Below are 24,287 nucleotides of genomic sequence, written 5' to 3'. Positions count from 1 at the left end.
CTGACCCTGAGGAGTGGGCTTTGCTTTCGGGGCTCTTGTGACTGCCATCTGCGCCCCTAACTGGGGTGTAATATATCAGAGTCGTGTGTGTGGGGTGCCCTGGCCCTGGGAGGGTTGAATTGTGCAGATCAGACCGAGCGGATGTGGGTGCTGCCCCGCCCTGCAGGGGAAGCCTGGGGAGGGCTCTGTCCCGGGGGAAGCCGTGCCACAGCCCAGGTGACTCACACGGGCCCGAGGAGCATGTGGCATTCGGTGCGGGGGGGTGTGGGGGGTGTGGGGAGGTGTGGGGGTGTGTGGGACGGGGTTTTCCTCCCTTTCTCTGATGCTTCTCTCACGGACTCTTGCAAAAGTCACGCTGACCCTGGCTGCTCTGCGGGGGCAGCGTGCCCCCATGAAATCACGTTCGTGGCAAAGGCACGATGCAGCCAAATCCTTTTTATAGCACACAATTCTCACCCTGTAATAAGCATCAGGAAAACGCCGCACAAAAGCCTTTGTGAAATCAAACGGAGACTTTTAAACAATGGGCGAGACCAAAAAAGGTCACCGAGAGAGTGGCTCACTGTCAGGGGTTCAATGGGCCGAGAAAGTACGAACCTGACGTCTTGAAATCAGAGGACATTTTCATCTCCGTTCTTTTGGGCGCGGGGGGGTGGGGGTGGGGGTGAGGGCAGCCACTCAGATTCACAACTCTATGCAAACAGAAGATGAAGGCCTGCAGGGAGGGGGACCTTCGAAACAGCTTCCCCCTCCGCCAGGAGTTGCGTTAACGCGGACGGTATCCGTGTTCACCGAGGCCTGCCGCGGGCCAAGTCCACGGGGTGCAGGATCTCACCCCTCGAGATCGTCACAGTGGCTCTACGAAGGCGGTGCGATTAGACCCCATCACACAGATGACTGTCTGTGGCTTCACGTTTAACTCATGTGTGAAGGGACGGAGGGAGCGAGGGAAGCCGGTCTCCAGGCTCCGGCTGCTGGCTCTATAAGGAATATTTTTTTTTTTTTTTAGGAGGCGGCCAATCCATGATGCTCTCTCATCATGGATGTTTCTTTCTTTCTTTCTTTTTCTTATTTTATTTTGTTGATTTTTTACAGAGAGGAAGGGAGAGGGACAGAGAGTCAGAAACATCGATGAGAGAGAAACATCGATCAGCTGCCTCTTGCACACCCCCTGTTGGGGATGTGCCCGAAACCAAGGTACATGCCCTTGGCCGGAATCGAACCTGGGACCCTTCAGTCTGCAGGCCAACACTCTATCCACTGAGCCAAACTGATTAGGGCTATAAGGAATATTTTCTAGTAGCTTCCGGAACATCTGCGATGCTCTCCTGCATCACCTGCGCTCAGACAAACACATCGAAGAGGCACTGCTCTCTGTCAGGCCAGGTGCCGACCGTAAGATAGTAAGGAAGACATGATTCTTCCTTTTTCACACACCAGGGTTCCCAGGTGCCTCCTGGCTCTGAGTTGGTTGGTCCCCATTTACCGCCATGTCTGTTTTCACAGAGGTTCCCCGGGTTCCTAACGCAGGGGTTCCCCGGGAGTTTACACCCTCCACATGCAGAATTCTTGCCTTGGACCCAGCCGAGTGGTTTGTGCCCAGGACAGTGCGGGAGGCAGAGGCAGGGAGGAGGCGAGGTCACCGGTGAGGAGGAGGCATGGGCTGGCCACCGGGTGCAGAGGTGATGAGAGCCCGGAATCAGGCTCTCGCGTAAGGATGCGGAGAAGGTCATGGACCACCTAGAGCAGCGGTCGCCAGCCTTTCGGACCTCATGGACCACCAGGGGTCCGTGACCTAGAGGGGAAACGCATCAGGTCTGAGTAACAGATGCCACGTGTAGGGTCGGGAAGGGAGAGTCAGTCACTGGGATTTCTAGCCAAGTTGATTTTGGGAGAAGTTGAAATAGAACCAACAGAATTTCACAGGGACCCGGGGGCGGAAGATGGAGGAACTGTGAGCTATGCACCCGTGCAGAGCAAATGCCAGCGCGGTGAGTCATCCCCTCAAACTATTCTGACATTAGCATTGATTCCGCGTGTCCCTCGCACCAGGCACTTTGCCTGTGGAACCTCATTAATCTTCGCCAGAGCCCCACGGGCATGCATTTTACAGGGGAGGGAGCGAGAGCCTGGTGAGGCCATTTTCCAAAGCACCTTCAGTTCAGCGCGCGGCAAGGCCTGGGCTTTAACCCGGTCCTTCGGATTCTTCGTTTGCTTCTTGGCCGCGACTACGTCTTGTGATCATAAACCAGCTCAATCGGAAGGTGCTACAAGGGTGATGGCTCTGCCCAGCACCAGCCCCAGGGAGCAGTGTGTGGCCTTTGCCATGTGTATTCTCTGCAAACGGCCTGATAAAGAGAGTCCCGTGGGCTACATACACGCCCTTAAAAGCTCGGGACAGCTACAGTAATAAAAGGGTAATATGCTAATTAGACCGGACGTCTTCCGGATGTCCTTCTGGATGAAGCTGGAGGGTGAGGGAAGCCAGCATGGGTCCCAGATGCCTGCAGGCAGCCCGAGGGAAGCCAGCCTGGGTCCCGGGTCCTGGAGGGAAGCCAGTGCCGGCAGCTGGGGGAAGGAATGCCGACTCTTGCACGAATTTTCATGCATCAGGCCTCTAGTATTTCTATAAATCTGGGAGGTTTCTAAGGACCGGCATGTACCCTCCTATGTTAACATTTTCTTCAGGTCAGCATCACCCAGGGTCCACAAAGGCAAGAAGCCCCCTGGATTTCCGGAAAAACTGGGGCACTTACTTGGATTGGTGTGGCAAGCCTGCACCCTGGGGCCACAGGTGTGTGAGTCTGCACCCTGGGGCCACAGGTGTGGGAGTCTGCACCTGGGACCATATCCACACATCCCAGAATCAGCAGGGGCTAAATGAGTGGAGAGAAGAGGAGGCCCCCCAGGGCTGTCTTAGCTTGGGGTCAGTCACACAGACCCCAGCCATTCCCAGCCTAGTTCTAGAAACATCTCCAACGATTTACACCGAAGGGCAGGGGTGCTATTTAATCCATCCTACACGTGACTGGTGTGGGAGGTACAAGGTGTGAGGCACAGGGTGTGCGTTGGCACACATACACAGGCCCGTCCGGCCTGGGCCAGCGGCCGGAAGCTGTGGTTCAGTAACAGGGGCCCGGGAGACGGACAAATGCCTGCCCCACCGTTGGATGTGCCCGCTCTTATCTACCCATCATGCACCTAAAACACAGAGCTGAGAATATAAAGTCCAAATAAATAAAAAAAACACCTAATTCGGTTCATATCGCCGCTGCTCAAGATAATCTAAATGATTGCCATTTCCAAGGAAAATATTGACAAGACATGAAAATTCTTTTTAAGAAGCTATTGTTCAATTACACTTGAGAAAACACTTTATTGTACCCTTGTGGTAAGTGTCGATGGGAGTTACTCAGGCACTGTTTCACGCTCACCGAAGGGCACTGCTGACATATTGAGTATTTCTGGCAAATACCCAAGGGATCTTGCCCCCCGTGGCGCCAAATAGATTGAAGTGATTACCTCTTCCTAATGCAAGTAGAATTAGGTGGCATTGGCATTACAGCTTGGCGATATTTCTCACATTACACAGAAGAAATAAGAGAGAGAACGCTGGGAATACTGAGTAAGCTCTCAGGTCTCCCCTGACCCACGTGCTAATCTCAGAACAATATATGCATGGACAGGAGCTGCCACGCTTTAATCAAAACAGATTAACACGGCGACGACAATCAAACAAGCCAAGCTTGACTTCTCTTCCCCTTTGAATCTTTTCTCCTCTCCTGAGTGAGAGCTGCTCCCTATCGACCCTGGAACGTACACACATTTAAGAAACCAAAGTCGTAGAAACACGAGATTCAATAAAGCACCATTACGTGGATGAACGATCCTACAATACATGCACAGCTTTTCCAGGCTGGAAAGAATGCATTTGATTTGAAGGATCATCAGAAATGCCACGCTTGCATATGGTAACGTCGTTCTAAGTGGAATGTACTATCTGTGGACAGTTTTATTTTATACTTTAAACTAGAGGCCCGGTGCACGGATTCGTGCACTGGTGGGGTCCCTCGGCCTGGTGACTTTGCTCAGCCATTTCACATCTTTGTTTCATCTTTGTTTTCTTCCACCGAGTAACTACTCATTAAGCACACTGAGCAGCAATGCAACGCGTGGCCTGCCATGCACGTATTGCAAAGAATCTTCATCATCTATGTATATAAAAGCCTAAGCAACCGTCCTACCATTCGACCGGTAGCTATGACGCGCATGAAGGAACAATGTCAACCCTGGAATCGAAGTCTCCCAATTTTGTTATTTGTGTCCTTTTTTCTATTAAACTGCAAGAGGAAAGATTTGTAAGTTGACAGAAATCATACTTAGTTGGGGTATGTGTTTGGGGGGTGTGTGGCAATAATACCTACTCATGCAACTCACTTGGTGCAGGGAGGGTTGGGTGCTGGGAACGTGTCCGGCAGGTTCTTTCTGTTATTAGCTACTAAGTCAACCTGATGAAACCCGGCACCTCTCCCAAGACTGGAAGAAAACCGGTCTCAGTCCATCCTTCTGGCATTTTCCAGGTGACTACATCTTTCTAACTCACCCGGCAAAATCAAGTGGTTACATTGCTTCACAGGCTTTGGCCAAACATGAAAGAAATTAAATGACTTAAGGGGAAGAAGATCAAATAGGCTGCGTCGTATCTAAATGCTTGTTCCTTGAACCAAATGCTGAATGAGAATTGGAAGTGAAATCCTTTTCATTTTCTTCTAGAATTTCAGGGTCTGGAATGCCGTTCCCTACCCTTTGTTGAGGGGCCAGACTCTACCCATTTTTTTTAAAGAAAATATTTTTTATTGATTTCAGAGAGGAAGGGAGAGGGAGCGAGAGATAGAAACATCAATGATGAGAATCATGGATCACCCGCCTCCTGCACGCCCCCTACTGGGTATAGAGCTCACAACCCAGGCATGTGCCCTTGACCAGAATCGAACCCAGGACCCTTCAGTCCGCAGGTTGACACTATCCACTGAGCCAAACCTGCTAGAGCTCTACCCATTTTTAAGGTCCATCTTGAAAATACCTCCGCATCCTGGATATCTGCCCCATGAGCTCGGTCCCCGCCCTCACTTGCCGCGACATCTATTTTTTCATGCGACATTGTTATATTTTTGTCTCGTTTGAATTTTCTTCCAGTGGCTCATGCGTGTGCATAATACGGATGAGCGCCTCTAATCTCCAACCAGATTATATGCTTAACATGGCTTTTGCATTTCCCATTACGAAATGTTTTCACTTGGACTGACAATATCTTAAAAGGCTCTTTTCATTCTTTGTGATCTGTTAGGAGGGTAGTTTTTCTGTACACCATTAAAATACAAACTCCTAGTTTGACTTACTTACGTCCTCCATGCGTTACTCATTCTTTATTATTTTCAGAAGCCCTGAAAATATAAATGATCGCTTAATAAAAATGCCAATCCATAGGTTTCATGCCACGGGCCACCCTCACTAATCTGCAGGTGGGACATGTGACAGGGCCAGTCCCTGCCCCTGAGCCACAACCACTGTTGCAACGACACGGCTAACGGCAGAGGTTGCCAGCCTCCACCCTGCCCTTCGGAACTGAAACAATGCACCCAGGTCTCCCGTGCGCGTATGTCCGGTGCCCGGTTCCAAGTTCAGCGTTTAAAAATCCTTGCCGAGGCTGGAGCTGGAACAAAGCTTTCGGAAGCAATCAACTCCTCCTGCCACCATAGGTGCCAACCACACACACACACACACACACACACACACACACACACACAACGTCCTTTCTTCGTGGAAATAAACAGAGATCTACCCTTCGTGTGCTCGGAGCAGGACACAAATGCCAGCCCTTTCCCACGGGCGGCGGGAGGATGGGTGTGAGGACCGGCCACTTCCCCTGAGGGCTCACTTGTTCTCAAAGGCCTCCTGCTTCTGCACTGAGTCCGCACAGGGACTTACAGCCCAGACACACAAGGGGCCGGCCTGAAACCCCACGGCTACGTAAGCAGATGGTGTGATGTGTCTCCCCCCCACCTTCAATGGGCACATGCCAAAGGTGTGTTCCTAGTCAACGGGCATTGCTGCGAAACAGTAGAACTGAAATCGCCGGATGAAACGGTCAGATTGACTCAGGGGCCTGACCCCATCTGCCTCCTTTGAGACTAATCCCGGGATAAACACACAGAGAGCCCCAGGCAGTGAAGCTGAGCTCGGCGGAGGGAGCTGCCAGGAGAACAAATATTGGCTGAAACGGCCTTTATCTTGCTTTTACCTGAACCCGAAGGAGGGCTCGCCAATCACAAGCTGCCGTCCAAAGTGGGGAACGCACGACAAGGCACTCACTCCCCCTCCCCCCTCCCCCCCTCATGGACACGCTTACAAACACGAAGATTCTTTGGTTTTCTGAGCCTTAAATCTTGTTAAGAACATGGTCCCTTGTGCAGCACTGACGAGTATATGCAGTTTTTGTAAAGGGTTGTCCCAAAATTCACGCAAGATTTGAATTTTGGGTGAGCATTAACAACAACAAAAAGTAAAAGCCTAATTTTACTTGGTTTATTGAATCAGATTCTAATATCTGTTGCCCTTTGATTTCAATCTCTTCCATTTGATGAGCATGACCAAGTACCAATGATGGCCCAGGAGCAGGGACAATGAAGACTACGGCTTTGCGTCTGTGCCAGCAAAGCCGTGGAGGCCATATTACCCGATGTGCTATTCCATACATAACCCTATACTGTATACTTTATGAATCAATAAAAAGTTTACAATTTTTAATTATAAACCTGTGTTTTCTATCAAAATTACTTCTTGCGTGAATTTTGGGACTCCCTATAGATGCAGTTTTTGTATTCAGGTCCAGGGACCCCTCATCCATCCAACATTCACCTGCTCTCCAGTCACCCACAGGGGCCACCCGAGGTCACGGACGCCAGCAGGGGCGGCAGGGGCGGGAGCTGGGCTGCTAGCAGCTCTCTTCTCCCAGCGGGAGGGTGGGCACTGGAGCCCACACTCAGATTTAAAAGTCATCGGCCAATCCATTCCTTCCAACGTATCAGGCGAAACACTGACCTTTCAACACAAGCTTTTTTATCCACCAAAACGCAGCAGCATCGTTCCGCAGCCCCGGCTGAGCTCTGCGGATGCCCCCAGCAGCCCCGGGCCGGCTGCCGCTTCGGCGGCCCGGCTCTCAGGCGGCTCTCACGTCGGAGCGGCTCCCTGTCTCCCCTCGGAGCTGGCAGCAGTGCGTTCACTTAAAAAAAAAAAAAAATGAAATCAAACCATTAGGGACATATGGCTCTCCTTCCGCCTCCGGGTTCAGATTGGCTTCCAACGCCCACACGGAGTTGGAGGTTCCTAAAGTGTGAGCAGCTGAAATGTCCCGGGAGCCGCCGCTGATGTTCACGGAGTCAGAGATGGAAAATTACGGGGCGCGGAGGGGGAGCGAGGGCAGCCGTGGAGGAGTTAACCCGACGGGACGGGTGTCTCAGGCCCTTCAACTAGTTCCCTGAAAACAGAGAGAGAGAGTACCGCTTGGTACCGCCTTCCCGAAAGTCCGCAAATTTGACACATCCGTCGAGGTGGGATACATCTTAAGGTGGATTTTGCTTTTGCTCTAACGAACCCTGGGAGCTGCCGGAGAGCAGGATCGAACGCTGGTTCTGAAAACCTCGCCTTGAGGTTCTGTCTCGTCACTGAGCATTTAAAACCGTGGGCCTAGCTGCAAAAGCTCGCGTGTTCTAAAAATCGACTCTGAGATTCAGCGGGTGGAGCGTAAGGGAGACGAACAGGACTGCGTTTCGGCATCGATGCTCACGTCAGCACACGTGTCTCCCCGGGGCGCAAGCCAACTCCCAGCCACACCGGAGCCCATTGGACCATTTTATAGCGAAAGAGTTAACGTGGGTTCAGATTTGGCTGCCCCTGGGCTGGCCGGGTAGCTCAGTGAGTCCTCAATACCCCATGGTGGCAGATCCCATCCCAGTCAGGGCACATACAAACATCAATGAATTCACAGGTGGATGGGACAACAAATCTCTTCTCTCTCTCTCTCTCTGTCTGTCTCTCTCTCTTTCCCCTCTTCTCTGAACTCAATAAATAAAATTTTAAAAATAATTTATCTATAGAAAATTCTGATCCCTTCCACACAGATGAATACATTCTAAATATAGTTTCAAAGGTTATTTGCTGCTCACAGTCTTGGAGAATCCAAAGAGAAGTTTAGAAAGTGTTCGGGTATGACAAGCACGTTGAAAATACATGGTTTACAAATACATAAGTAAATCCGGCGATTGTATGTTTTATAAAAATGAAGTATGAAGGATGCCGGCAGTCGAGGCCTAGCTGCCTATGTCAGTACCTTAACTTATGGGGAATACTTCTGAGGACGTTCTCTTCTTTCAGTTATCAAATTAATACTTTTTTTCCCCCCCTTAAAAGACACTTGGACCAAACTGAGAAATGGCCACCGATGCATCTGAAATCGCACTTTTTCAAAACACCTTAAAAGTTTGGAGCGTTGCCCTAACTGGTGTGGCTCAGTGGATAGAGCGTCGGCCTGTGGACTGAAAGGTCCCGGGTTCGATTCCAGTCAAGGGCATGTACCTTGGTTGCGGGCACATCCCCAGTGGGGAGTGTGCAGGAGGCAGCTGATCGATGTTTCTCTCTCATCGATGTTTCTAACTCTCTATCCCTCTCCCTTCCTCTCTGTAAAAAATCAATAAAAATATATTAAAATAAAAAAGTTTGGAGCATTAAGGACGGTCCGGAGTTGGCCTTGAACGTAAGTGAACCTTACTGGCCAACGACATTGAGTCCATGACGATAAAGTCCCAGGTTTTAGACTGTAGCCTCGATGGAGGGACAAGAGTAACACAGTCAAGAGAGTCAGTCCTGCACAGATATAAACACAAACGTCTCACAAAACGGGTTATCAGTGCGCCTCACCATACGCACCACACACAGAAAATCCAACCGTGTGTCTGTGCGTGTGTGCGTGTGTGTGTGTGTGTGTGTGTGTGTGTGGTGGGGGGTGGGGGGAAGCTTTGCCGTGCCTGCTGGTCTCCTAGAGCCAAAGGCGACAGAGTCCCAAGTGGCACAACTGCGCGGATCCAACTCGCCTGCTTTTAGAAATGCAGTTTTATTTCCTTGATTGTTAATCAAACGAATCCTTTGAAGAGTACTTCACTTCTGATTTCCAAATGTTAACACTAATAATGTTGAATTGTGTCATAACACAGGATACAGAAATAGCGTATGCCTAGCAACATAATTAGAGGTCAAAAGGGAGAAGAAGGTTATCTACGTTCTCGCTTTACAAAACTTTGATACCGTCCATGCCTGATAATAAATACGGCTACATAAGGGGGGGGGGGGGAGGATGTGACTAGCAAGGAACGCGTCCCTGAGCAGAAATCAAGTGGCTCTATAGAGCAGAAAATGATGAGCTTGCAATTTAATGGCAGCGGCTTGGAGGATGGGTTACAGGTGATAAGTTTGAACACGTTTCTAATCAACTGTGGGATGAGTGAAGGTTCCTAGCGGTGGGCGTTTTGCTTAACCTGACGGTTTGCAGAAGGCCTGGCGCCGTGTCCTCCTGCTGAGAGGTGTGACCTGCTGGACTATCATCGCCCAGAACCGCTCGGGGTAACGTCATCGCACCCCAAACCACTCCACGGCCCGAAAATCCGAGCTTCATAAAGAAATGCCTACATTCTCCAGGATGAGGTCGCCATCAGGCAGCAAGATGAAAATTGCTATCTTCAGTTCATGAGTTAGTCCTTAAGTACATACTTTCAGAGAAATGGGTACAAACGAGAAAATCAAACAAAAGCCAGACCCTTTGTTTTTGGAAATCGAGAAGAGAAGGAAAATGGAGCAGCTGCTGAAATTAATATTGTTTTTAATATCAGTTAATATAATTTTTTCTTAGATGATATAAACTCCATGTTGGATTATACCCACCTGCTAAACAGATTACAGAACTGATCTCAGCCAAATGAAATAAATTATTTGGGATCTATTTTTTTTTTTTCTAAAAGGACGGTCTACAGTAAGAAATAAATCGAGAATATCTAATTGTTACTTTGGTCTCGCACCCCAACAGATTTTGGAAGCGAAATGAGAAATTAGGGCCCTTCAGGAATTTAAAATGAACACCCCCTCCCCCCCCCCAAAATTTTAATCTGACAATTTCTGATGAAAAACAAAATGGTAGGGCTACTACTATCGATGAAGAATAATAACATTTCAGTTTTAAGTTCGATCATGACAGGTCAGTTCATGCTCAAAAAATTATAGGGGCCCCTATTTCTACATTAGCTATATTTTTGAGGGACAAACAAAAGTCACAACCTCTTTGCTGCAATGAAGCTTTCGAAGAGTAAAATTCATTTTTAACTACGGCTGAGCCACTACAGTGTCTGGGACACTAAGGAACGTATGGATGTCATGTATCAGGAACCTCATCTATTTTTTTTAAGAAATATATTTTTACTAGAGGCCCAGTGCACAAATTCATGCATGGGTGGGGTCTTTTGGCCAGGGCCGATCAGGGCCGTCTCGCCCAGTCCCCATCAGGGCCAATCGGGGCTGGCCAGGAGGACGGGAGGTTGGCTGTGGGAGCGCCCTGACCACCAGGGGGAAGCTCCTGTGTTGAGAGTCTTCCCCCTGGTGGTCGGTGTGCATCATAGCTACCGTCCGGTCATCCGGTCGTCCAGTCATAATGGTCGTGTAGGCTTTTATATATATAGATTGATTTCAGAGAGGAAAGGAGAGGAAGAAAGAGATAGAAACATCAATGATGAGAGAGAATCATTGATCGGCTGCCTCCTGCACGCCCCACACTGGGGATTGAGCCCACAAACCAGGCACGTGCCTTGGACCGGAATTGAACCCGGGACTCTTTAGTCCACAGGCCAATGCTCTATCCACTGAGCCAAGCCGGCTAGGGCAGGGACCCCATCTATTTTGTAATGATGATGTGGTGAGAAGACCTCATTCAAGTGAATCAGCTCCAGGTTCAGCAAGCAAGCCACCCACAAGAGAGCAAATAAAAGACTGGGTTCAGCCAACTTGGGGGTCTGGAGCAAGCGGGAGCTTCTGAGTGGCCATCAATGTGAGGCCTTGGGAAGGAGCCCTCTGACCTTGGACTTCCTGGGCCTGAGCCAGACCAGCATCTCCCGTTGCACGGAGGAAGCGCCCTGAAGGAAGTGGAACCGGCCCCTCCTCTTTACACAAATAGACCGACTTCCGTCACTTTCCAAGACAGCTCTGCAGCAGTCCTACCCAGATGACCTTCAAACTGTGATACTTTAGTGCGTTCTCAGACACCGGGCCCAAGGACATGCTTGCTAGGGACTCGGCGATTCTGGGCTTTTCGCCGACGCCCACATGGTTACTTCAGCGGTTATAAAACCTCCCGTGAAGAACATACGTTCAGAGTAGCCTTCTTGTGTTTTTCCTTTTTTAAAAAATATTTTTATTGATTTCAGAGAGGAAGGGAGAGGGAGAGAGAGAGAGATAGAAACATCAATGATGAGAGAGAACCATCGATTGGCTGCCTCCTGCATGCCCCCTACTGGGGGTGGGGATCGAGCCCGCAACCTGGGCATGTGCCCTTGATCGGAATCGAACCGGGGACCCGTCAGTCCACAGGCTGACGCTCTATCCACTGAGCCAAACCAGCTAGGGCGACGTGTCTTTCCTTTTTCCAATCAAGACTGCATGCGTGGAAAGCGTTGCAATAGTCTTTCCTGAAACGGAAGGAAGGAACACGTCTTCAGCGGTAGATGTGAGTCTAATCTGGCATCACGTGTTAGGGCGGCGTGAGCATCTTCTTCCCTCTCCCCTGGGAACTGGGGCCCGGACACAGGAGCAGGACGACTGAGGCTAAAGGCAAGACAATGAAGTGTGTGAGCCTCGGCTCTGGTTCCAGGGGCGTCAGAAAAGCCGAGGCCAAGGGGAAGGAGGGAAGACGCCTGGAGCTGTCCGTCCATCCGTCTGTCCGTCTGGATGGGTGTTGGCGCCAGGGAAGGACACGCGTGTTACGGGGAGAGGCGCTCATCCCAGGGAAGGGAGGCTGGCCTGGGATGCAGGTGCGAACGTCTCGTCTCCTCCCACGGAGCTTCCGGTTTTCCGTAACCGTGAACGTGACACGCAGACCGAGCCGGCCGTTGTTCAGATGGGCTCTCACTGGTGCCCAGCATGATGGTGACGGGCAGTGGGTCTCCCAGAAGCCCGCTGTGAGCAGAAGTTCGCCTTTGGTGTTGAGCATCCACCTCCTACGAGGGGCTTAGCTTTAAGTTTGCGCTGAAATCCTCAGACTTTATTTTTTCCATGTAAGTGCCTGCTTCTCTCTCTCTTTTTTTTTTTTTTTAAAAAATTCTGGATAACACTTTTAATTTAAATATAAGATTTAATGTTTATTCCTGTTATATTTCATCTTTTTGGTTTTGGTCCAGCAATGCAGCCTGCCAAAAAAAAATCTAGATTGCTAAATAAGGAGCACCAATCAGTGCTTTCTATCTCCCTGGGAAAAGTGAGGAACTTCAAGTTAAAAGAGCACCTGGGGAGTGTGGTTCGCGTTCGTAAGGGGGATGGGCGGGTAGAGAAGCCAGGACAGACTCAGGGGAAAATTCTGGTCTCTCTCCCTCGCTCTCTCTCTCTTTTTTTAAATAATGATCAAGACTTTTGACAGTGATAAAGTTTCACCTTGTTAAACATGGTTACATCCTAGTCCTTTAAACTTTTATTCCTGCCGCAAGGAGACTTGGCCCCTCTTTTCTTTGAGTCCCAGATGCATCTTGTTTTACACGTAGGTCATGCTATCGGTAAAAAGTATGGGGCTTCTTTACTTATCGGTCCTCTCTTCAGGTTAGGCCAGTGGTCGGCAAACTCATGAGTCAACAGAGCCAGATATCAACAGTACAACGGTTGAATTTCTTTTGAGAGCCAGATTTTTTAAACTTAAACTATATAAGTAGGTACATTGTTATTAACCTAATTAGGGTATGCCTAAGGCTTAGGAAGAGCCACACTCAAGGGGCCAAAGAGCCGCATGTGGCTCGCGAGCTGCAACTTGGCGACCATGGGACTAGGCCAGCTATGAAGGTGACCTTGAGTCTCCTGCGGATCCAGCACATTCATCCTAAAATGGCCCAAGATCATTTACATACAAACAGGATAATATGCCACATAGAGAAATATAAAATAATAGGTTTTTAATTTTATTTTTATTTTTTTAAATTTTATTAAGGTATTACAAATAGTAGTACATATGAATAATAAGTTTTTAAAAAATTAATGATGCTTAAAATGTGGGTTTTTATATAGATATAAAAGTGATCCTATTATTTTATATTTACCACTAAGGCGTTTTTATGACATTTGAAAATAAATGACCTTCTTTCTCTTCTTTTTTAAAAATATTTTTATTTATTTCAGAAAGGAAGGAAGAGAGAGATAGAAACATCCATGAGGAGAGAGAATCATGGATGGGCTGCCTCCTGCACACCCCACACTGGGGATCGAGCCCGCACCCCGGGCATGTGCCCTGACTGGGAATCGAACCGTGACCTCCTGGTTCATAGGTCGACGCTCAGCCACTGAGCCATGCCGGCCGGGCTAAATGGCCTTGTTTCTAAAGGCCATGCATTTAATGGGAGCTTACATAGTACTTCAGAGGCAAAGTCAGAAATAGTTTTAGGTAATTTTCATGCATTAATATATGCCTTTTTGGCAGAGAGAGGTCTACAAGGAGGCCATTTTCACTTAGTTTAGTGCTGTATCGGATACTAAATTTAGTCTGGGCGTGTGTGAAGTTTCGTATACACGTGGATATAGTCACCCCACGATTCTTGTACCTAAAGCCTGGGCAGCCTTTTGTTAAATGCCTTAACGAGCAGTCTTTGCCCCAGTCCCACTGGCATTCTGTTCCTTTGTCCCAGAAAAGCGTATACATTTTTCAAAGTGTCTTAATGCTCTCTTTTACTTTTATTTTGGACTCTTTAAAAAAATTTTTTTTTTAAAATTAATTTTAGAGAGGAAAGGAGAGGGAGCGAGAGAGAGAAACATCAATCGATGAGAGATCCATCCTTGGTCAGCTGCCTCCTGCACGGCCCCTCCTGGGGATCAAGCCCACAACCTAGGCGTGTGCCCTTGACTGGATTCGAACCCTGGCCCCTTCAGTCCGCAGGCCGACGCTTTAGCCACTGAGCCAAACCGACTGGGGCTGGATTTTTCAAAGGGATCTTCTGTTCGCTGGAGTAAGATGGCTACGTTCTCCATCAGAACAAGATACTCGGAAATGTCCAAGGAAAAGGACATTGACAGTTCCTGGGGGGCCGGGGGTGTGGGATGGATTCGGACCACACACACGGCTCCCATGAGCGGCGACTGGCCAGCAATGGCAGGTGGCGCTTCTCCCTCCTTCGTGCACCGCCTCGCAGCGGAGGCCCGTGAATTCTAGCCCAGCATTTGCCTAACCATCAGCAAAACACCTCCACATGGCAGACGACACCTCCAGATGCCTGACGTGATCCCCAACAGGCTGTCAACTGGCCGGCGTGGAGCGTGCTCAGTCTCACCTCCGGCTGCGTAAACACCGTCCCGGGCCCATCCGTGCGCAGGGGGCCACGGGGAGGGGTGCCCCCTAGGATGGCGCCCGGACCGATCGGCTCATGTGCCGCAATCCGAGTTCATTTACAAGTAGGACACGGCACCATGCATTCCAAGTTTTACGCGGGGTTCACACAGGATTGAAAATACGCTCCCTGGCTGAAGAGAGCAGAGAGGGGCGGCTCCTCTGTGGGTCTAAGGCAGCGGTTCTCAACCTGTGGGTCGCGACCCCTTTGGGGGTCGGACGACCCTTTCACAGGGGTCGCCTAAGACCCTCGGAAAACACATAGATAATGACGTATTGTTTCTGTGATGAGTCACTATGCTTTCATGACGTTCAGTTTGTGACAATGACATTGGGGGTCACCATGGCACGAGGAACGGTATGAAAGGGCCGCGGCATTCGGGAGGTTGAGAACCATGAGTCTAAGGGGGTGTTCGAAAACCACGTTTCAGAAACCCTGGGACTTGAATCGAAGACTTGCTTACGGGTCTAATCATGTATAATGAAGTCAGGTTAAGTCAGGTCTGTGAATTTTAACTAAACAGGGAGCTTCTCTGGCTGCTCAGTCCGTGAGAAAGTCTCTGTGTATATGAATCTGAGACGAGGTCGCTCTTCGCCAGAACACACTTGTGTAACTGGCTGCAACGCCGGAATGAAGGCCCGAAAAGGGGCTTATGCTCTTTTGGGGTGAGGGAGCTGGAGAGAGGAGGGAGTGAAGGACAGAGAGGGGCAGGGGTCAGTGTCTGGAGGCAGGTCCCCACCCGAACGCCCCGTGCACCCATCGAATGGCACCCCTCCGCCCCCAAGTCCCCGGAGGCCTGCAGGGGAGTCCAGCTCTCCATGGTAGTCCTCGGGCTGTGTGTGCTGGGGGAGGGGGAGAAAAAGACTCCCTTTCTACCTTTATATGGCTCTTCTGCCATATTTCCCATCAAAAGAGAAGGAGCCTCAATAAGCCTTAGGTAAGAGACTGGCGCTGTGGGCACCGCCATGCCCACAGAGGAGGCGTGGGAACTGGCAGGTGTTGCTGTCTCCCTGGGGTGGGCGCCCCGGATCTGCAGGGAGGAGCAGGCCTCTGTGTCTGCTCTGCGCGGCCAGGGCGGTCAACCCACGCTGCCCCTGCGGGCCTGTGACGGACATGTGGCCTGGACCTGAGGCCAGCCCTGGCTCCAGGAGGGGGCGTGCACCCTGCTTTCTATATGAGCGCAGAGGGTGCCGCCAGAGGAGCCCCGACTTCTCGATCAGCCATGTTTGCAAACCCAGCGTCACCAGGACGACCTCTGTACTGGGAGATCTCAGTGTTCCTCTTAAATAAAGCCGAAGCTTCAACCTTCCCTTTTTTAAAAATAATATTTTTTTATTGATTTCAGAGAGGGAGAGAGAGAGAAACGTCCATGATGACAGAGAATCATGGATCGGCTGCCTCCTGCACCCCCCCATACTGGGGATCGAGCCTGCAACCTAGGCATGAGCCCTGATCGGGAATCAAACTGTGACTTCCTGGCTGGTGTGGCTCAATGGTTGAGCATCAACCTCCCCTTTCTTTCCAGGGGCAGCGGACAGAACCTAGAAGGAAGAGGGAGCCATAAACGTGCCCCTAACCCCCAGGACACTCGTGGAGCGGGCCGCAGCACAGGGAGTGCCCGTGAGGCACAGGGCAGCCGGACAGCCTCCTGCATCTTTTACAGAACACCTGAGGGTTTTACACATAAGTTCATGGCCAACGGAAGAGTAATCTCCTTGCGACGTTGAAGAATGGGGAGGGGATTACATTCTGGGCTTTAGGTTTGGGTTCTAAGCGCGTCTCGCATTTTATCCCTGTCTGTGTTTTGATTCATGAAATTCTAAAGCCCTGACATGGGCCTTGGGAAATGTCCGCCCGCAGATCGCCGCGGGCCGCGGTCCAAGTGCAGCTTGGCCCGTTTTCACGTGGAGGCCTTCACGGCCGCCGGGACCACGGTTACGTGTTGACAGGCTCTGGTGTGATTCCAGAGCGAAAATCCACGGGAAGATAGCAACCGAGACACCTCCAGAACTTTCCATCGGTCCTGACTTGGCTTGGCCTCAGATACGTTTCACGAAGAATCGAAGCATATGCCACACGTGAATTCCCAGGCCCGGAGGCCCCGATCGTCTGCTCCCCGAGGCGGAGCAGGGCGGACAGAAATCACGCTCAGAGACCAGCGTGGGGGGCGGGAGGAAGGCGGACAGACCGCCCGTCGGGCTGGGTTTGCCTCACGAGTTCCCCAAGACACTAGACAGGGCCAGGAGTCTCCTCTCTCGAATGGGAGTGAGAAATCAAAGCAACACGGCAGAGGAAAGCTTAAAAAAATAAATAAAAAGGAAGCAGAATCCCCCTCCTCTCCTCCCCTTGCGTGCTACGCACAGCTGACACCCGACGGTGGCCACGGCCCACATACCCAGGGCCTCCTGTGTGGCCATTAGAATTCAGTCTCTCTCTCCTTAAAGCAGAAGGACTCACTGAGCTGCAACTCCCCGGCGTTCCCAAGGCTCAGCCTGGAAAGGAACAGAGGAAGGCATGCCTGCCCAGGCTCAGGGCCGCCTGCACCCCGACCCGTGGACGCGGCCACGTGGGCCCATGTCCCGCGTTTACGCCGCAGCGATGCTGGGCGGGGCGAGGCTGAGGTGCTTCTTAATGTGAAAGGACCCACGGGGAGACGTTTCTCCGTCTCATCTCTGAGCGACTGAAGGTGACGAAGGGTCCCCTTCCGTACATTCTCTCTCCCTAGGACAGTGATGGCGAACCTATGGCACGCGTGTCAGAGGTGACACGCGAACTCATATTTTTGGTTGATTTTTCTTTGTTAAATGGCATTTAAGTATATAAAATAAATATCAAAAATGTAAGCCTTTGTTTTACTATGGTGGCAAAGATCAAAAAATGTCTATAGGTGACACGGCACCAGAGTGAAGTTAGGGTTTTCCAAAATGCTGACACGCCGAGCTCAAAAGGTTCTCGCCATCACTGTCTTAGGATAATCCTAGCCCCTTCCTTCCTTGAACAAAGTCAGCTGCGTTTGCTCAAAATCCTTGCCTGGCGACCAACCTCAGCTTTAAAATCTCCCCACTCTCACCAAGCTGAAACGCTTTCTCCCTGATAGGTTGGTTAATTCTCATGAAATTCCGGAAGACCTATGTTTTCCTCCCAAATCACTCATTTAATGATCGATAATCAAGAGAGAGAAAGAGCAACCACCGTGTATTCAAGGGGAGTTTCCCAATGGTGACCCTGTTAGCATGAAATCCCGGGACTGCACCCGCATGTGGATGTGTCCGCAAGTGTGTACGGATCCGTGTATTCACTGCGTCTCCAAGCGGCCACGTGTGTCATTTTTCTATTCATTCTCCTGAATAACCATTGCCTCTCCCGGCCGTGAGCCACGGGCCTGGTGCAATCCCTCCCACCAGAACCTAGTGCGGACGCTCACAACTTCCGTTTCACTTTAGAATGAGAACACCGATTCCTCAGTCAATAGGACTCCAAGGTCTTTGTGATTTTCCTGAGAACCAAGGACTAGGATTTCTGTGCCGCTGGGCACCGTGACGGCCACACGACCAACCGGTGCTCTTCACACGGCCACAGGAGCGCGTCCTAACCCGGTAAGAGACGTCCCCACACTGGCCCTTTGGGGAAGGCAAAAACCCGGACCCCTAAGGGACTTCCTCTCTTTCAGACCCCCTGACGATTCTCACAAGGGTTGAGCCACTCACATCCGCTTCCAAAGAACTCATCATTGATGTCATAGGGTTTTTTTTCCGTCTATGTCATGTTTAATCTGATCCTAGCGCTCCTCTTTTATTTATTTTTTTATGAATCCTCACCTGAGGAAATGTTTCATTGATTTTTTTTTTTTTTCAGAGAAAGAAAGGGAGAGAGAAGGAGAGAGTTCTGAGAAACAACCGATGCAAGAGGCAAACATCTATCGTTTACCTCCTGTTTGTCCCCGACCAGGGATCGAACCCATTGCCTGGGTATGTGCCCTGACCAGAATCGAAACTGTGATCTTTCCATACACAGGATGGTGTTCTAACCATTGATCACACCAGCCAGGGCCCTCTCCCCTTTTCTTAATTAAATACACTCCTAAATATTTTAATTCCGTTTAAGAAAACTATAAAATAGACACTTATGGTCTGTACCTTCCTTTTCTTTTTAAAACAAATTTTTTATTGATTTCAGAGAGGAGGGGAGAGGGAGAGAGAGAAACATGAATGATGAGAGAGAATCATGGATGGTCTGCCTCCTGCACGCCCCACACTGGGGATCGAGCCCGCAACCCAGGCATGTGCCCTGACCGGGAATCGAACCGTGACCTCCTGGTTCATAGGTCGACACTCCACCCTGAGCCACGCCGGCCGGGCAAGCACCTTTATTTTCTATCTCAGCCGCTCAGAGTATTTATTCCAATGAAACCTGTGAGGAGCACAGCCTCGCTCCGACGTCCTGGAGCTGAGCCTGGTCTGGGAGGATGGGGGCCGTGGGGCCAGGAAACCCCAGTTGGCAGAAGGGGAGGCAGACCTTGTCTGTTACTCACGTCTTAATCCCGGGGGGAGGGTAGAGGGGGAGAAGGGAGGGGGTCACGAGGTCGGTGTCTGCGCTGTGTTCACCGGTCAACAGGCTAGGACAGAACCCAGGATTTAAAGCGTTTTTTTCCTAAATAGTCCCAAGCTATTTGCAAAACTTCCCCAGGCTAGAGTAAATAAAAATGAATGATTAGTAACCACGCTGACAATAAAAATGTGCTGGGTGACAAAAAATAAAACAAAGTCCTCTTACAGCGATTACGCTGATGGCTTTCTGCCGTCGCCGGGCCAGACGGAGGGCGCAGGAGTCGGACGCTGGTGCTCAGAAAAGCGGGTGCAGGCGAGGGCCGGGGGAGAAAACAGGTCAAAAATAGTAAAATTACTCCCAAAGCGACTCTTCGCTGAGTAAACCATCGGTGAAGGCGGATTGTGAGAAGGGGCACCCCCGCACTGCCCTGGCCTACGTTCCCGCAGGTCCCTGCATCTGCGTGGTACCTTCCCAGCCACGTCGTTCAAACCTCAGAAACACAGACGGTGCCTCGTGCCTCTTCTATGCAACCCAGCCCCGGGCCTCACAGAGGCACTTACTACACACTTTCTGAACAAATGCATTCTTTTTTTGTGTGCTCAGCATTCAGTAGGCGCCTAATAGATGTACATATTTTTGAGACTGAGAATGCATTTGACTAGCTCCATGTTTCAGATGCTCAGCGAAGCCATGGTAATTACGCTACAAACAAATACCTAGGCCAATGCAATGTATTTGTACCCAGGACAGCGGTTCTCAACCCGTGGGTCGCGGCCCCTTTGGCGGTCCAACGACCCTTTCACAGGGGTCGCCTAAGTCCATCCTGCAGATCAGATGTTTACATGACGATTCATCACAGTAGCCACATGACAGTGATGAAGTAGCCACGAAAATAATTTTATGGTTGGGTCACCACGTGAGGAGCTGTATTTACAGGGCCAGAAGGTTGAGAACCACTGACCTAGGTAGGCAAAAGGCCAGTTTAACACACGACACACAAGTAGGGCTAGCAGACCTGCTTCACAGGGGGTGCATGCATACGTGTGCCTGCCCCGATAGAACTGCATTTTCCCAGGAAAAACAGAGAGTACGCGATCCACTGAATGTGAATGGCTGCATTCCATCGCATGTAGCAGAGCGTACAATCCCTTTCCCAAGCTGCCCTTCCCACACCCGTTCTCAGGCAGGTAATAATTTCCGGGTGAACACGTCCCCAAAGCTACCAAAGCGACAGAGGTGGTATCATTTCTCGATTCGTCCCCGAGCCTCCGTCGGCGGCAGGTGGCCCGGCCTCTGTCTAGACAGGCCCCAAGCTTCCTTTCACACGTAAGCATCACAAACCCCCAACGTTTATTTCTGCTCCTCAGAAATATGAGATCTCAGCGCGCATCCAGGGCCCGTGGCTTTGCGAGGAAATCGGCAAAACGTCCCATCGAGAACCCGCGGCACTAGGCCAGGCCCTAATGTAGGACTTCTCTCGGTTTCCAGCATCGTTTACCGACACGTGACGTTAAAGGGCAGGGCACGATTGGAGCTTTTGCAGCAAAGCTTGTGGGCTCAGAGGGAAGCGATGTACAGTGGGACCTTGACTTACGAGTGTCCAGACTAACGAGTTTTTTGAGATACCAGCTGTCTCTCAGCCGATTTTTTGCATTGAATTGATAGAGTAATTTGAGTTAATGAGCTCGGTCTTGGAACGAATTAAACTCGTAAGTCAAGGCCCCACTGTATATAGGAGCCAGATAGTTCAGGAGAAGAGTGAAATGTACGGTAACAGAAGGAGTCTCGAAACCTACAGTCACCATAGCGATCGCTAATGCTGGCAGGGCGCTTAGCACGCCCTATTGCGAGTTTTACTCATGTTCACCCGCTAATCCTCACTTCTAATCCTCGACACTATCCTTCACGGTTTACAACGGAGAAAACGGCGGCTCAAAAAGCCCCGTCACCCTCCTCTGATGACCCAGAGGAAGCCAGGGGAGTGGCTGCCGCCACATGGTGATGGCGTTCCCGGCTGCCACACACGCCAGGCGCAGGCAGCGGAGGATTTCTGTGGAACAGCAGCGGCGAGCTCCTTAATCGATGGCCAGACCTCAGAGCTGGGAGGGCTGACACTGCGCAACCCAGGCCCCCAGTGAAGATAAACATCTCTCAACAGATACAAAGCGGTGAGAGGGTAGATAGACCAGCGAGGGCTGCTCAGGTGTGAAGATGCAGTTTGCACTTTACAGCCTGGTCGGCAGGGTGGCCACGGCAGTCCGCTCAATTTCCTGCCACAGAACCTGCTTCGGGAAGGTTGAAGGTGGCAGCCGCCACTCACTGTCCATTTTTTTTAAAAAACATATTTTATTGATTTCAGAGAGGAAGGGAGAAGGAGAGAGAGACACACACACATCAATGATGAGAGAGACTTATTGATCGGCTGCCTCCTGCATACCCCCTACTGGGGATTGAGCCTGCAACCCGGGCATGTGCCCTTGACCGGAATCGAACCTGGGACCCTTCAGTCCGCAGGCTGACGCTCTATCCACTGAGCCAAACCAGCCAGGGCACTCTCTGTCCTATTGATCTACTCTGCTGCATTCAGCCCGGCACCGGCCTTGCCACCAGGCCCAGCCCCATACTGCCCCATCCAGCTGCTCACAGCCAGTGGCTGGAGATTAGAACCAGCTCGGGCCTGAGACTCCCCTCACCTGGTGTGGTTTGGGGCTCCCGCACACCCATCAGAGGGGCCAGACCTGCAGTGGGGCCTGAAGGCCCTCCCTGTCCAGCCCACTCCCTTCCCCTCGCCCTTCACAGGCATCTCCCCAGCACCCCCATGGGGCACTAACTCTATTTCCGAGCTTTCTTTTTAAAAATATTTTATTGATTTTTTATAGAGAAGAAGGGAGAGGGATAGAGAGTTAGAAACATCAATGAGAGAGATCCATCAGCTGCCTCCTGCACGCCCCCTACTGGAGATGTGCCTGCAACCAAGGTACATGCCCTTGACCGGAATCGAACCTGGGACCCTTCATTCTGCAGGCCGATGCTCTATCCACTGAGCCAAATTGGTTCAGCTATTTCCGAGCTTGCTTCCAAGCTACACAGTCATGCTTGCTCCCGAGAACATCACTTCTGTGTGGATCCCAGCACTAGGATTGCCTGAGAGAAGGGATTACCGACGCCTTGCCTAGGACTAGGCCTACTTTACACCGACGGGCAAGCTTCTGCCCTGAACGGCTCAACGTGTCCATTCCGTTCGGCATGCATCCGTGTTCGCTGCGTGGCAGTACCAGCAGGCAACGTCTCGTTTCTAACACGACATCGAATGCGTTTGCACAACCATTTGTGTCAGCCGACACAGAGACATGGCTTGGTCAGTCCAAAGGAGACCCTGGATGTCGCTGTAGACATTGGCACGTACGGAGAGGCAAGCGCATGGGAGGAATAGCCTATTTCTGAAAGCGGGCATTTCTGAAATAAAATGGGGCGTTAACTTAGCTTCCTGAGGACATGGTGGGTCGGAAGGTCTAAGGCCCAACAGGCCGATTCCCCGTCCTCCAGCCTCTCTCATCCACCCACCCCCAGCCCCCACGTACTTTAATTAAACCATAAAGAAAGTTTTTCATCTTCTTAACTCGGGCTGCTTTTCGGAATAAGAATGACTTGCTTTTTAATAAGACTGTCAGATATTAATCTAGAATGTTTCTACCAGCGAGCCTCCCTTTGGGTCATGGATCTGACACCTTTATTAATTGTCTGCTGACAGGAGGCGGTGGGGCTGGTTACTGAAGTGACTACATCCCGCGAAAGGTCTTCGCTGGGGTGGAAACTGGAAACACGGGAACATGCTTAGAGCCCAGGGGTTCTCCAGGCAGAGGTTTGTTAAAAATAGGAAACCACCTTTACATTCCGGGCTGAATGAAGCATTGAATTGATACAATTTCTGAGGTCTTTTTCTCACCCTGACCCCCAGTCCCATATCGGTCAAGGCTTGCTTTTCGCTGCAGACATCCCATGGCTGGGTGATGAGAGGGCTGTTAATTATTTAATGGCAAGTGACACAAACTTTTTAAAGAATCAAATGATATTTACCACCTATAAATGGCCAGTGATTTCCACTAAAGCTATGGGATGCAAATCCAGATTTAAAATAATTCGAACAGATATTCTCACAATCATTCTGACATGGAATTTTTCTCTCCTGCCTGTGGCCTGGATCAGGGACGAATGCAGGGTGTTTGAATTACAACAGGTGGCTATCAGTCTGTAATACGTAGTTACGAAAAAATGGATAAACATCTTCTTTTAAAGAATAAACAATATTTTATGGAAAGCATATTTATGTAAGAAAGTTGTGTAACTGAATTACATAAAAGTGTACTGAAATTTCACACTTTCTTTTATTTCAAAACTAGAGGCCTGGTGCACGAAATTTGTGCATGGGTAGGGTCCCTAGTTCTGGCCGGCGATCAGGGCCAATCTGTGGGGCGACCGGCGGGGTGATCGGGGGGGGGGGGCCCTGCTGGCACCCGCCTCGGCTGGCCTGGGGCCTGCGGGCTGGGAGCATCTCCTACGTTGAGTGTCTCCCCCCTGGTGGTCAGTGCACGTTATAGCGGCCGGTCGTTCTGCCATTCGGTCGATTTGCATATTAAGCTTTTATTATTTCAAAGGATATTGCTTTTAATCAACTTATTTTATTTCTGAAGTCTAATAAAATAGGTGTTCTAGGATATGTGGACCCCGAGAAAGAAGATACCTATTCAGGTATCGGTGGTTAACTGGGCTCAGATTTAGAAAGCAAAGCTTAGCAGCCACTTCTACAGGGGCCTCTCACATCTGAGCAGCCCTTATAAAGGGGCTCCTGGGATCCCGCTTCAGCCAATAGGACTGGCTTTCCCCATCCGCTTTTTTCACTGGCCAATCAGAGTGGCTCCCTTCTGGCCACTCAGGACAGTGACTGCTAGACCAATCAGACTGGGAGGATCTGGAGTCCTCATTGGATGAGGATGGCCCAATCAGAGACCAGGGGCGGGGTCTTCTGTCTACATAAGTCAGCGCCCCTTGGCGGAAGGAGCAAACGTT

The 24,287-nt window shown here is 50.4% G+C and overlaps 1 protein-coding gene across 2 annotated transcripts in view; it reads right to left on the bottom strand.

Annotated features, from left to right (window-relative positions):
• The window catches only part of CHRM3 (cholinergic receptor muscarinic 3), a 101,000-nt gene that overhangs the window by 46,018 nt on the left and 30,695 nt on the right, over positions 1 to 24,287 (bottom strand). Inside the window, exon 1 of one of the 2 annotated variants that reach the window (XM_036355201.1) lies at positions 7,102 to 7,255. The exons of the other annotated variant lie outside the window; for it this stretch is intronic. The gene's annotated coding sequence lies outside the window, so the exon portion shown is untranslated. Of the gene's footprint in view, positions 1 to 7,101; positions 7,256 to 24,287 lie in introns of those variants that run through there. 2 annotated transcript variants of the gene reach the window in all.

This window comes from Myotis myotis, unplaced genomic scaffold (genome assembly GCF_014108235.1).
Source record: "Myotis myotis isolate mMyoMyo1 unplaced genomic scaffold, mMyoMyo1.p scaffold_m19_p_21, whole genome shotgun sequence".
NCBI classification, from domain to species: Eukaryota; Metazoa; Chordata; class Mammalia; order Chiroptera; family Vespertilionidae; genus Myotis; species Myotis myotis.
This window is presented reverse-complemented; position numbering and strand designations above follow the sequence as displayed.